The 13,989-nt window shown below is 36.3% G+C and overlaps 1 protein-coding gene across 3 annotated transcripts in view; it reads left to right on the plus strand.

Moving 5' to 3' along the window:
- Window positions 1-13,989, plus strand: part of wwox (WW domain containing oxidoreductase) — a 376,030-nt gene that overhangs the window by 351,313 nt on the left and 10,728 nt on the right. The gene's annotated exons all lie outside the window — the stretch shown is intronic.

Raw genomic sequence — 13,989 nt, forward strand, 5'->3', positions numbered from 1 at the left:
TCATTACTTAATGTTTAAGTGTTTAATTTGCCAATTGAAAGAGCATCAGCCATGTCCCCAGTATGAGAGGTTATCTTAGATGCAGGAGCTGAAACCGTTAGATTAAGATCTTATGACACAAGTCTTTGAAGCCAGATTTGCTAAAAAATGTATTGTACCTGTTTCATGTTGTGTTAACGTGGTCTAGTTTTCTGATTGACCTTTAACTATAACATATGAAACAAAAACTATAAGCAGAGTGAGACAGAAGTCAGTAATACTCCCCACCCCCTCTGCTCTCTTTTCATCCTCCAAACCATCAACTTTCACTTTTCTTCTGTGCGTGGCTTAGCTGTAAAGTACTGCCTTGCAGCTCGATTTCAGCAATTTAGCTTGATATTATGTGCTATAATTCATATATCATGTTCACTAAGGTGTGAAGTTGCATTTAAATGTAAAAGAAAAAAAACGCTGTTCTAAAAACTTTATCTTAAAACTGGGAAGTTACACAATAGGCTAATAAAATATTGTATACCTATTAATAATGCAGTTTATGTTTAAAGAAAACATATTTTCCCTTTGTTGTTTTTGTGCAGCTCTTCTTTACCAGTTCATTATTATTTTTTATTATTTTCTTCTAAGATGGGATATACAATAGGAAAAAGGTAATGGCAGTAACAGACTAATCTCAATTATCAGGGGCAGCTCACAAAACCCCTAACACCCACCTCATCTTATTCAGTGCACACACATACTGCACCACGTGATTTCAAACATGGCCAAATGAAATTATAAAGCGGTGTTAAATTTATTAATCATTTAATTAGCTAAATGTTCCTGCAACTACACCCGAGATGAATGGTATGTCATTTTCTAATGCAATTTGCCTCTCAGACAGGCGAGGGTCGAAAGAGAAGCTAACGGCATCTCAAATGATCCTTTTTTTCTTTTAAATTCTGCACCTTCTTTCGGAGGGGACAATGTGTTAGTATTGATTACACTTGAATACCTTACAAAGCAGTCGCGCTCCCTCTGGACACATAAGCAATGCAGTCAATGTGAAGAGCTGACTTCTCAGGGACTCTGTATTGTTTACTTTTGTACCCCCTCAGGTTCAGGAGTAATATAGTTTACATCTTCAGCCAAGACAGCATCTTCTAGGGAAGTGTCAGTGCCTTGTGCCAGCTTTCACCAATCTGTCTTGTTCCCTTATTTGCTTCATATAAAATATACACCCAACACCTGAAGAAAGCTCCACGGCCGAAACGTTGTGTTTTTTTTCTTCTTTTTTTCAGCATGGAATAAACCTATTATTGTTCCTAAAAATATACTGTTGTTAAAAGCATTATCTACAGTTTCCTTAGGTAAACACTCTCCACATTGTAAACTGTTTAAACTTAAAGGTATGCACATTGCACTCTTAACAAGCTATCTGAAGTACAGAAATTAATCAGAAGCTTTAAAGAAAGTTGCAGATCTAAATGGTATACTGTCAATGGATAATAATACAGATTATTTAACATGTTGGCAAAAATATAGATACAGCTTCAAGTGGATTTATCTCATTCTCCCAAACCATCTACAGTATTCATCCCTCTTTCCATTTTAAAACTTCTTTATCCAGCACTGGGTGACTGGCAACACTGGAGTCTAACCTGACAAGCAATGGGTGCAAGACAGGATTTGCCCTGGATGGGCAATGAGCTGAGCTTTCCCTGTAACCAGTTCAACTCACGTGAACATGGAGAGAAACTAACCACTGTGCCACCACACTGTCCTCCCCCAAAACATACAGTATACAAACATTATAAATAGTCAAAGACATTAAATAATTCAGATGTTTATCACAAGGAACAACGTTCAGGGTTATGGTATGGTTTAAGAGCAGGAAGTGTCTATGATGTATGGGAAAATGATTACTAAATGGATCTCACAACTTCACAGTGCTAGAAAGAAGAATCAGCTAAATACTGTACACTTCTAATTCCACTTTGCGTGCATGAATTCTGAGAGCTAATTTAGATTCATATTCCCATAATTCTTATATTTTGTGTACATGGTCTGAGTTGTTAGAACAGCGCTACCTTTCCAGCTGATGCATCCATAGTTTGATTTGACCATCACAGAGACCACTGGCATGATGTAGCATTGCTTTTCAGAAATGAAACATATAACAATCATGGTATCAATGATTGATTATTTTTAGAGTTGTTTAAATACTCCACTGTATATTTTATTTTTAAGGTGCTAAATACATTGTACAATTTTATTTAATTATAATTGAATTAATGTCAAATGCACACAAATTTGATGTGATACACATACAGTACCTGTACACATACTGTACAGTATTTGATCATAGTTGATCCTGATTGGTGGCTTGCTGTGACTTGCTGCAGTGGGCACACTAATAAAACATTGGATCATTATTTATTTTCAATTCTTATTCGTATCCTGTACAGTAGTGCGAAGTTGTCTAGTGAAAAATGAGCATCCGTTTTATGAACTAGTCTGGAAATGATATCTGGTTTTCCTGTTTGTTGGAAAATATAATTAGGCATACACTTGAGTTCCTGAACAATATAATCAGATCATTTTTTCATCTGTTGTTCAATTCAATGAATTCAACACTCAGACAATATTTTGTATCAACCAAAAAAGGGCTTAATTTGGCTACTTTGGCCTACACTCTGCATCTAAAAAACAGGTCCTCCAATCCATATTATACCCTGATAATATGATGATACTTCATAGCTGGGATACATAATGACAGAGACAGAAATTTTCACATAGAGAACACTGCAGTGTTTACAGTAAAGTTTGTATAAAACAGAATTCAACATTGAACCACACAGATGTTGCGTTCTATTAAAAAATCACATTTTGCACAGTGCATTTAGATAAGAGGTGAAAATTAGTCGTGAGAACCTCAGGCAAATGCGTTTTTGTGCCTTTTTGAATTGATATTGCTTTTTGTATCTTGTTAGTCACTTTTTCTGCTATTCAAGTTGGATGATGTGTTTGTGTCATTTAGGTAGCTTGTAATGGAACATTCTCATTTCTTCTCCTTTTTCAAAGCAGGACCTATTTCATATACTTGTATTTTCCATATACAAAAATCAGTCTACATTTCTGAGCACCTTAGGGGTAATCATGAGAAGATGTATAACAGGCATAGTATAAATTCTGAAGAAAAAATATGTACAGTAAAGTAGTATAATCAAGTAATTAGCCAAGTTAAGAAAAACACACAATACAAATTTGACTGAGACGAGAACCAAGTTAAAGCACAATGAATTTCACTTTCATTAAGTATACATATTTAGAGGAAGCTAAAAGGAAAATGATTATTCAGGGCTGCAAAAAAGAAAATACCCATGACCTCCATGAAGTCATGAAAACATCATCCCTGACACTTCTGCAGGTCACAGGACTCAAAACACTCTCGTTGTGTCACTCCCACCACTGTTCTTTATCTGTTTCCCAGTTGACTCAGTGAAAACTGTTTGTATTGAAATTTAAATATACACTTCAGTTTGGAATACCCTTTATATGTGTTAAGGAAGTTTATAAACACATAAGCCTCCAGTTACATTGTGGATTACAATCCTGTGGGCTTTTATATCATCTTAATTAATCTACATACCTGAGCTTAATGAGAAATATCCAGAGGCTAAGAGAGCATTTTAGGTGTTACTAATTCAATTCTTTGTACAGCTCAGAATCCCTTTGACTTATGCACAATTGCTGTTGCACACTTTTGACTTTTCCTGTTGAAGCATTTGAATTTTTAATCACATTTCTGCACATATCAGGTTTGTGGTCTGCTTTACATAAAATTATTTTCTTCACTTCTTGACTGCTATACCCCCTTTTGCATGCACAAATCTCCAAATTGGAGATGGGTCTTTTACAGTTATTCTAAAGAGGAAATTAATACCTGAAAATCAATTCTGTCAGGCATAAATACCAATAAGTTTATGTAATTAGTTACTGATCAATACAGAGGTCAGTGTCATGGTGCTGCAGTTAGAAAGATTCTTACTTTTACTTTTTTCCTTCTTGACATGGGAATTAAAAAAAAAACAACTTCAGAACAGCTAACTTGTTAGTCCTTCAAATTACAACTAAGCTGTTGGACTGTTACTAATAAAGATTAAGTGGTTAAACCCTGTAGTCTAATTTTCAAGGGTCTTTTTTGATTTATTGAAATTGGAATTGAATGCTTTTAAATTTTACCGTACAGTCTGCCCACAAGCTCCTTACTGAGAAACTCCATCCATGCATCTTCCAAAGATGATCTACATGTTTTTTCAAAATAAGATGGTAGTTCAGGCCTGTATTTATGTGGTGCAAATTAAGATATTTTATGTAGCAACGTCTCACTTATGTCTGCTTGTAATATGATTTTAAATAAGAGAGTCACCTCCTGGGAGGCAGGGCAGTGTTGTGGTATATGGTGGGGGCGAGCGATTCTGTTGGCCCCTACCCATCAACAGCACCTATCAAGCCTTCAGCATCAGCACTGCTGACAGACAGGCCCTGCAGCTGAAGAATGCAGTGCTGTGTAGTAGCCCTCTGGGCTGACACCGAAGGTGACTCCAAAGGCTCCAACCTTGAGGAAAAAAAAGGAAAAGTTCTACTTTATTAAAATGAATTTCGAGAGGGGGGCTACTCTGACAGCAGCATAATTAAATATCAGATTGTCAGCGCTAATTTATTCGGCTCGCTTTCCAGTGGTCAAAGCTGCTGGCAGTGGGGTCAATGGGCACAGTGGAACAGTTAAGGACAAAGCGATGCCTAAGATAGGTGCTTCTGCATCCGTGACAATAAAGGTGGCAATTTACCTGTTCCTCGTTTTATGGAATGCAGAATCATTTAGAAGCTTCCATCTTGCAAACTAAGCAAGACCTATCGAAAGCAGTCCACACAAGCTTTCTGACAATACTTTAGAAAACCCAGTAGTGTTTTTGCCATCAGTTCTTTAGCTGAAATGTACATTAAGGTTCTTGAAGAGTTTCAACGTTACAGGTCGAAAAAGGGGCAGATTCATGGAGTATAGAATTAAATCAAACCATTTGATAATGTAAATGCTTCCATTGGTTTGAAATATGTGAATATTTTGGTTGCACATTACAGAAATCAAGTGAATAGAATAATAAAAATCCTCCGTTTGACCCATGATCTTCCCAACAGGTAGCCAATTAATCGCCCAGACTGACTATTACATCTGTGGCAACATTCTTTGTGCAGTTGTTTAATTAATGCACCCAAATGAGGGTAGATATTAAACCCAGGTGCAAGAGCACTTCTAATTTCAAACCCTGCATGTGATTAATTTTTTAATCAAATTAAATCCCTAATTTGAATTTGTGCCTCAAGAGATAAGTGAACAGTTTGTTTTCTCTTGGGAGCAGCCTTTAGTCAAACCTTTTTCATATAATTTCTTCTTTTTGTTTTCTTACTGTGGATCTCTGAATCCCTGACAATAGCTGCTGAATTACAGCATATACTACTGTAGTACGTTTATTTATTTGAAAAATATGTATAGGATGAGAGTTCTAAACTAAAGAGTTGACATGAAGAACTACTGATTAAATATAGTATGCATATTTTGTATACAGTAATATCAGAAAAAGAAAATGTAATTTGCTCATGTGTCTCAGCATATCTTTTAGTAATTAGATGGTGATTTAAGAATAATCTTTTTGAGAGAAGTAACAGTACAGAAGGTAAATCACGTGAAATATATATAATGAAGAAAGTAGTAGTACTAACAGTAAACATTATATGAATGAAAGTAAGAGACTATCTTTATATAGCTAATTGATCTTTTAAGGGCCTCAGTCATCTATTATTCCTGCAATATTTTTGTTTGCTAATGAAGCAGTAGGTATCTTAGGAAACTAGCACAGTCTATCATCTCATTTGGAAAAGTAATGTAAATATATTACTGAGAACATATTCTGCTTTCAACTAATCAAAGGTCATAAAAAAATTTCCAGCTTACTCATTATTTTGCTGTGATGTTTGGTTTCCCAGTCTGTATCTGAGCTAATGGGGAGTGACTCACAGTATGTAATGTAGCTTAGTAAGACCTCTTTTAATAAAGATTGGAAGTGTTGGACATGGGCTTATTACTTTCATGGCATGATAAAACAAATGAAAAGAAAATCTGGCATTAGGATACTTGACATCAAAAGCATTGCATAAAAGTATTGGTTTTGATGCTTTAATGAAATGCAGCTTAAATATCACTACACAGTATGAGTGTTAGTGCTACAGAATGTGTTGGGGGTGGGCATTAGATAAACAGAGGAAAATATCTTGAAAAGGATTTAGATGAAAATTTGCCTTGGGGGGCTTTGCCTGAAATATTTATCTCAGTACCTATGCATGCCATCTAAATGCAAAGCTTTTTGCTTCGAATTGGTTAATCCCATTGCCACTCTCTTTGCACCCCTTTATTGCAGACAGAGCCTCAGTCCCAGCACCCTCATTACTTGGTGAAAAAAAACACTAAGTAGCTAGACAAGCTCGGCTAGTCACACAGTATTACTCTGTCATAGCAGGAGAGCACGGCTCATAGGCACCCCCAACAAATTGCACAGTGCCCACACTCCAGCAAGGAGGGGAGAAGGGTTATAACTCACTTGACGCTCCACTCGCTCCCCTATTACCTTCATAACCAAGGTCACACTAATCAACTCAATTACCAGTCCTCTTGGACATTTTCATAATGTTTTCTGCTAGTCGCTCTCCTGTGAAAATGACACAGTCTTGGCAAATTAATATCATTACTATCGGCGTTTAATGGTGCAGCAATACTTTTTATTTAAAATAGTGCTCCACGAACGACCTCCGTAACTAGAGAACAACTGAGTGAGAGAGAGAGAAATAGAGAGTGAGTGAGAGGAGGGAAGAAGTGCAGTGATCAGATTTCACACCTTCTAAGGTAGAAACCCTAGCCTGAAGTGTCAGATATATCAGCAAAAATAAAATATAGACTACCCACAAATGATGCACCCATATAGAAATGAATAAAGATATACATTATAGCTCAATTTCATTTCACCTTAATCAAATATTATAATTTGTTCTAATCTGAGGTCACACAAAGTACAAACTGCTTTTCCCATCTTATCACAAGGATGATATTCTTTTCTGTGTACAGTACTCCTGCACATGAAGTTCAATGAGATTTCAAACTCTATTGCAACAGACTGTATGAAAAAGACACAACCTGTATTGTGCAGAAATAAGCAACTTCACATTACTGCGTACCCAAAGACCAATCACTGTAGCATTAACTACAGGCTTGTTCCATGAAAAGTTTAAACTGATGTCAGTGAATTATTAGTTTAAGAAAGTAAATTCTACCAATAGCCAATGTACCAGTAGAAAATTATACTTTTAGTTGTACTTTGGGGTAATTATTTTTACAACCAATTAAAGGATTTTTTTTTACTGTATTCGGTCTAAACACACCCAAAGAAGGTTCCACAGCCAAAACGTGTTTCCTTTTTCTCTTTTCAGCATGGAATAAACCTTTACTTGTTCCTTTGCAGCCTGCGCATGCTGACACAGCTACCCACCTGAACTACATACTGTATATAATAGAGTATTGGCATGAGATATCACCTTTTTGCAGGTTAAAGTAAGATAATGTGCAAAGGGCAAACAATTTGACAAATTTCTTTCACTCAGGGTTAGAAGCATCAGTTCAATATTTGACAGCAATAGCTTTGTAAAGATTTCAGTCCTTGCTTTCTTTCTTAGACTATATATCATATACAGCGTATCTTATCTTTTAACATGACATGAAGCTTTCTGATAATCATAAGTTCATCCCTTACAAGCTTATTAGCTTACAATGATAACCTTCCTATGCAACTGGGTCTTACAATCCTTTTGACCGACTTCATATTATTTCATGATATTTGTTATAAAATTGTTTTTTGCGAGAAACATATTTTATTGTACTTAAATTATCACAATTGCCGTAGTGAGTTGTTCATAATCTTGAAAATACCAATGATTCCTTTCCAAATGAACTCTGATGTTCACTACCGTATGTGTTATTTTCCTATAGGTTAGTGAAAAAAGCTTTCTAGGAGCTTTGGGCAGATGCTGAACAATGTAAAGTCTAGTCTAGTCTAAGTCTAGTATTTAATAGTACTCTTAAATGAGCTCAAATAATTCTCTGAAAGGAAGTCAGTGTAGGGTTAGAACAGAATAGCAATTCATAACAATCTCAAACTTTTCATTAGCCAGCCAAGAAAATGTTATTATTAACTGAACTTTGATTTTGTCCTGGGCTATTATGGCAGTATCTCCTACAATTCAGCTAGTTTTTTCACTGTATAATGAAATGGAGTGTAGGGAACTTTAGTTTATTTGGTATTTGTTTCCTTTAGTTTTAACAAAATAACAAAATGTTATATTACATTTCTGTGTAAAATGTTTCTAGTTGTTGGAGCAGGCAGTCAACCTCAGGTGGTCTGTCACTTTTGCTGGCAGTGCTAAAACACGTTTAGGCAGACCTTCAAATAGGGCTCAGGTATGCCAGTGTGCATTTTGTCATGCAAAAGGCTGAGCTTAGACCTAGGAGTTTTGTTTCAGAATACCCTTAGAGACTAATTATTTATTAATACAGAACATAAAGTTGTGTTTTGCCTTTTTTAAATGCATTATATTGATTGTCAAGAGTCATCATAATGTGCAGCATATTCAAAAATATTCACATTTGTTTTGATCATACTTTTTGAAAAGATCCTACTTTTGTACTCCTTTTAACATATTTTAGTCAACTCATTAACAGTGCTATAATGCTGGTGCTGGTATTTAAATCCTGAATTTTAACTTCTCTGAAATATTTATTTTGCAGAGTTTAGTCTTGCTCTGTTGGATTTGGAGCTATTCATTTTACTCATAATCAAATGTCTGGCCCTTCAGCAACATGCTTTTCTTTATTAAGTTTGATTCAATGTGCTCTGTCTTCATACAATCTTGATTTCTTCTTTAAGAGTTATTACTTGTGCTGGATAGGTATGTTTTTCTTCACCAGGCTACAGCTTTGAAAGAATTAATATGTAAGGAGTGTTAAACGGTAAGAACTCCTTGTGCTACAAACATCATTCATACTCCCAGTAAATGCATACCTTCTCATTTACTATTCACCCATTTAATATTAATACGCAGGAAGGATACTGCAGCTTTAAAAGAATTCTAAGCCAATTTTCAAAAGCAGAAAAGCCCTTTTAAATCTAATCCCCATGCAAGATTTCTTTTTTTACAACCGATTTTAATGAATAGATGTCCAATAAGAGCTTTTATTGTCTTAGCATATGTTGCTTTTATTAGGTGAAAATAATTACGTTCTACGGATCACCTCGGAAGTCCTTTTCAAAGATAAAAATGAGATAGTTTCACAGTGGCTGCACAAGTCCTTCTGAGTTGGGTCGTTTTCCCCTTGGGTGCTTCTTGTCCACCAACCCTCCCCCCCATTCCTGTTCCCTTTCTCCCCAAGACAGGCATTCCTGCACACACACACTGCCGCACGTACTTCTTCCAGTTAAGTTCACATTGAAGTGTGACAGGAGACACTTGACAACTGACACACACTTGATCTTATCAGTAGCCAGCAAAATTTCCAGCCCTTGACTGATGAATGATTGTCACTTGAACATTGTTTATTCCCCCCTGAGCTTCATCATTCACTGCATGTCTGTGTCTTGAAACCCTGTTTGCTTTGTTTTGAGTTATTTCTTAGGTACCACAAACCAAAGATAGTGACCATCTTCTGACAGTGGCAGCAGTGTGCTTAGCAGAGGAATGGGATGGAAAGCAGCTTTTATTTCATCTTGGTATGTTGGGATAGCTTCAGCATCCTATCATCCATCCCCAAAGAAAACAATATGAATTGTAGCATTTTGTACATTTCTGAACAATACTGCAATCCCATTTGAGCCCCGGTTCCCTGGAACAGAGAAAACAGGACAGCAGGTGACAAGTTAGATTTTCATTTATTTTTGGTTAAATAACTCAGTCTTTTCCTGTTTATTAAGCTACCCCAACAAATAAGCCATTATTTGATTCTTAGGGAGATACTCTTAGAAAAAAATACTTTTACAAGGTATCATGATAATTATATCAGCAGGAGCTGGCTTCCGTCCAGTGATTCTGTTATTACTGTCTCATGCAAACCAGAGTCTGCTGTAGGTTTTGCTGAAGCCTTTTCTGTACCCTTTTGTGATTTGCTGTTTGCTGGAAAAGCACTGGCATTCAGCTGAAACCTTCTAGATAGGCTGGAGCGAATACATTATGAAGGCCGCCTATTGTGTTAGGAACATAATGATGTGAATTAACCCCAACAATGATAGACTGATTTGGTTGTCCACACTGTTCTCGCAAAGTTTAAATAACCGGTATTTAGCAGCCTAGAGGTATTTTGTTGTACTTTTATTTTTACTTTCTGATTCTAGAGGGGCAAAGGGAGCATAACATCTTCTTCTAAAAGTAATTTAAAAAACAAAGTGATGTTGAGACATTGAGTTTAGGTTTTGTGTTTCCTAGTTTTATTAGCCACTGTTGTTTTTGACATGTATACTGTAGATGACAGTTCTAAAACTGAATCATTTATCTGTTCTGATAATTATGCCTCATTAACTGGAAGCGCCTTTAAAATGTTTATTTAGTCTTCAATGAATATTATTGTACAGTTCTATTTAGCTGTCAGATTTTACAATTATAAAACTATTATAAGGCTTAGTGGATAATTTCTAACATTAATCAAATGTTAAGCATCATGTGAGAATTTGCCGCTTTTTTACTTTTTTAGTTTTTTAAAGCATATGTATATCTGGATTAGTACTGTATACATAAAAGGAATGAAGTCAGCTGATATTTTTAATTGTATTATTTCCTTTATACGTACTAAAAAATCAACAATAAGTAAGATTTTCTGATTAAGCACCTAACAGCTTACAATCTTTTTTCCTTGTTAATGTTATTCCGGCAGGTATAGGGAGCACCAAAACAAAATTCTTGTGTTTATTTTCCAGACAAAGGAAAAGTGGTTTTCCATCATTTGGTGAGATGTAGATGATGAGGATTTGCTGACAGGTTTGTTTAACTTTGTTATTGAGTGTCTGCAAATTGATTATACCTAGGGGTATAATGAAATAAGTAATTGAATAGTCCTCTCTGTACCACTTTAAGTGATTTTGTTAAATACACAGAAACACACTTCCCAATGAACGACTCTCTCTGTATTTTAATTAATCATCACAGTTCTGTTGATAACCTTCAGACAAAAAGTAAAGGAAATGAGGGCAATTAAAAAACAAACCAGAAAACTGAAGTTTGCAACTGTGTGTTTTAGGACGTAGTCCTCTCTGTGTGTACGGTGTCATGGGAACTTTCTTTCCATGAAAAAAGAGCACATATAATATTTGTCATTTCTTCTGTGATTTTGAGGAAGTAAAAAAAAAGTGGATATTATATAGCTTGATTCAGTTTATTGATTGAGCACTACTTACTGCCAACGTTTTTTTCTTAAGCATGCTGGATAGAGGGATTTTGTTAATTCTCATAGACTGGGAATACCAAGGCACAGTGTTTATATGACCACATCGGGCCTTGATGTTGTGCAAAACAGGGAGGAATGTCTGGGTGCTACAATTCTGAACATATCATTATTACTCACCCTTGAAAATATGAAAATGGTTTTCCTGAAAATCAGGAACTGTGCACTCCACCATCACCTTAATGCCACTCTTGGGAGCTAGCTGCCTTTTTGCGACTATTACAAGGTAGCACATGTTATAATGAAGGCGATTTTAATAGGATTTAATGCATATGGAGGGGTAAGGTCCTGTAGCCTTATGGCACAGACTGAAGAATAAGAGACTCTAATCATAAGAGTTCATTTACCGCATGTCCTGAACAGAAATTGATCATCTTTTCATCTCTCCCGTGTTTCCTTCCCTCCTCCCTTGGTGCTGGCAGACTTGAGAGGGAATGGAAATCTCCCCCTCATGCCTGTGAAAGAGCATGGGCTGGCAGGCAGTCTGACAGTAGAGACCTAATGGCTTGTAGTAAGTAGCCATGTTTATCCCAAGGGGTGAAAGAAAAATAGATATAATATATATATACATACAGTATGTACATATATAGTTTTCGTTCTTGAGAACTCTGTCTGCTTTGTGTATAATACAATCTGTAGTGATGAAACCTAGCAGGTTGTCTGCTACTGTCAGTAGTAGTGTGCTGTAATAAAAACAGGATGTGCTCTGAAATGCAGGATCAGATTAAATTTTAATGCAATGGTTTAGTGTTTGAAAAAAAATAAAAAGTTAGTAAAATGCATCTTCGGGCAGATAAGTATTCTGCTAATATTTTCTGTTTAGGAATTCTGTGCAATCAAGAGTAAATGAAAATATTGTTTCTATTCTATTGTGACTCTTCGGTGCAGAGCTCAACACCTCCTTTCCTATTTTGAATATTGGCTCGTGCACATCCTTTCCATTCTCTTACCACTCAGTCACAAAGCCTAGGAACGGGCCAGCCACAGAAGAAGTGCTGTCACCTTTGCTGTCACACATCTTGTAGGGTATGTTACACCTGCAGATCGTGTAGGCGCTCCTCTTATTGAATATAAAGTGTTCACTAGCACCGTTTCCCGTAAATGCATGGTAATGTTTCTAATTATTTCTTGATATCCACCCTAAAACTGCCTCTTGCTTTTTCAAGTACTCAGCTGACTTCTTTTACGGAAAGCGTGGGTTGTGGAATGGAGCAGTCTAAGAAAGGAAAGATGAATATAAAGTTGTCAAAGTATCCATCTTTCTCACTCCCTCATTGCATCTGCAGTGAAGTACTTGGTGGGGTGCACTTTATAAAGTACCTTAACATTATGCTAACAAGCACCCCCTCTCGACTACATCCCTCCTCCCCACAAACGTAATTTGACAGAAACACTGATAATCTTCACAAAAACTCGCCTGTCTCTTGTGGCTGTCAAAAGAGTGGTGTGTTATGATGTGATAATCTAACACACTAGTGCAGAGTGTGGAGAGAGGCTATGCACTTAGCAGTTAACATCCGGAAACATGTGTGAAGCATCAATTAATCGTTTTTATTTCTTTCAATTATTTACAAGCATCTCTTTTTTGTGAGTTATATTTAAATATTTTAAAACAATAAATCACGGTTTAGTATCTGTACAATACACAATCATATAAAAGAGTAGTATAATCAAGGCAAAATGTGTATTATTTTATTATTGACAGTTATTGTAAAATCATTTTGTAATGTACTGTACTAGAAATTTCATTACATGTTTTTGTATAATATTGCTGAATAATATTTTTTGCTTTTTTGTGCAAAAAAGGGAAATATGAAGATTGAATCCCAGCTAAAGTAAACCTGCTCCTTTTAAATCTGAACGATTAGGTTAAGCACTATTCGAAGCTCCTAAAGAGAATCAGGATGAGCCCTGGTCTTCTATTGAGCTTTCTTAATTCACATCTAACCTACAAAATTTACTAGGAAGCATTTCCTGCCACAGCTGGCCCTTTTTCTTTAACCTCTGAACATTCTGCAGTTTGAAAACAAGTGCTGAAAACACAGAGTTTCCATATTGTTTGCTACCTAATTCACATACGACCCTGTTTACTTAGTGACAGTTTACATTATCATTGTCTGCCTCTAGAGAGCAAGAAGCAGGAGGCCTCTCTCTGAAAGGCCATTGATTCCAGCCATTATTCATCTGTTTTGCAGGCTTCCACTCGCTTGCAGCTTTCTGGTTGAACAAATTAGCCTGAAGTGGAGTGTGTTTTGTTGCTTAAATCCTTTCCAGCCTGGTTCATTGGGCACAGTGAATGGCGGTGCTGTTGAACTGTCTGTCATTCGAGGTGTTTATCTGGTCTGAGCTGTCACTCAGGCCTCCCCACACAGCTGTGTGGAGCACGCTCAAATGGTCTGTCGGCTTGTTGAAGCCCAGGCCGA

The sequence above is a fragment of the Lepisosteus oculatus genome, chromosome 20, assembly GCF_040954835.1.
Source record: "Lepisosteus oculatus isolate fLepOcu1 chromosome 20, fLepOcu1.hap2, whole genome shotgun sequence".
In the NCBI taxonomy this organism is placed as follows: domain Eukaryota; kingdom Metazoa; phylum Chordata; class Actinopteri; order Semionotiformes; family Lepisosteidae; genus Lepisosteus; species Lepisosteus oculatus.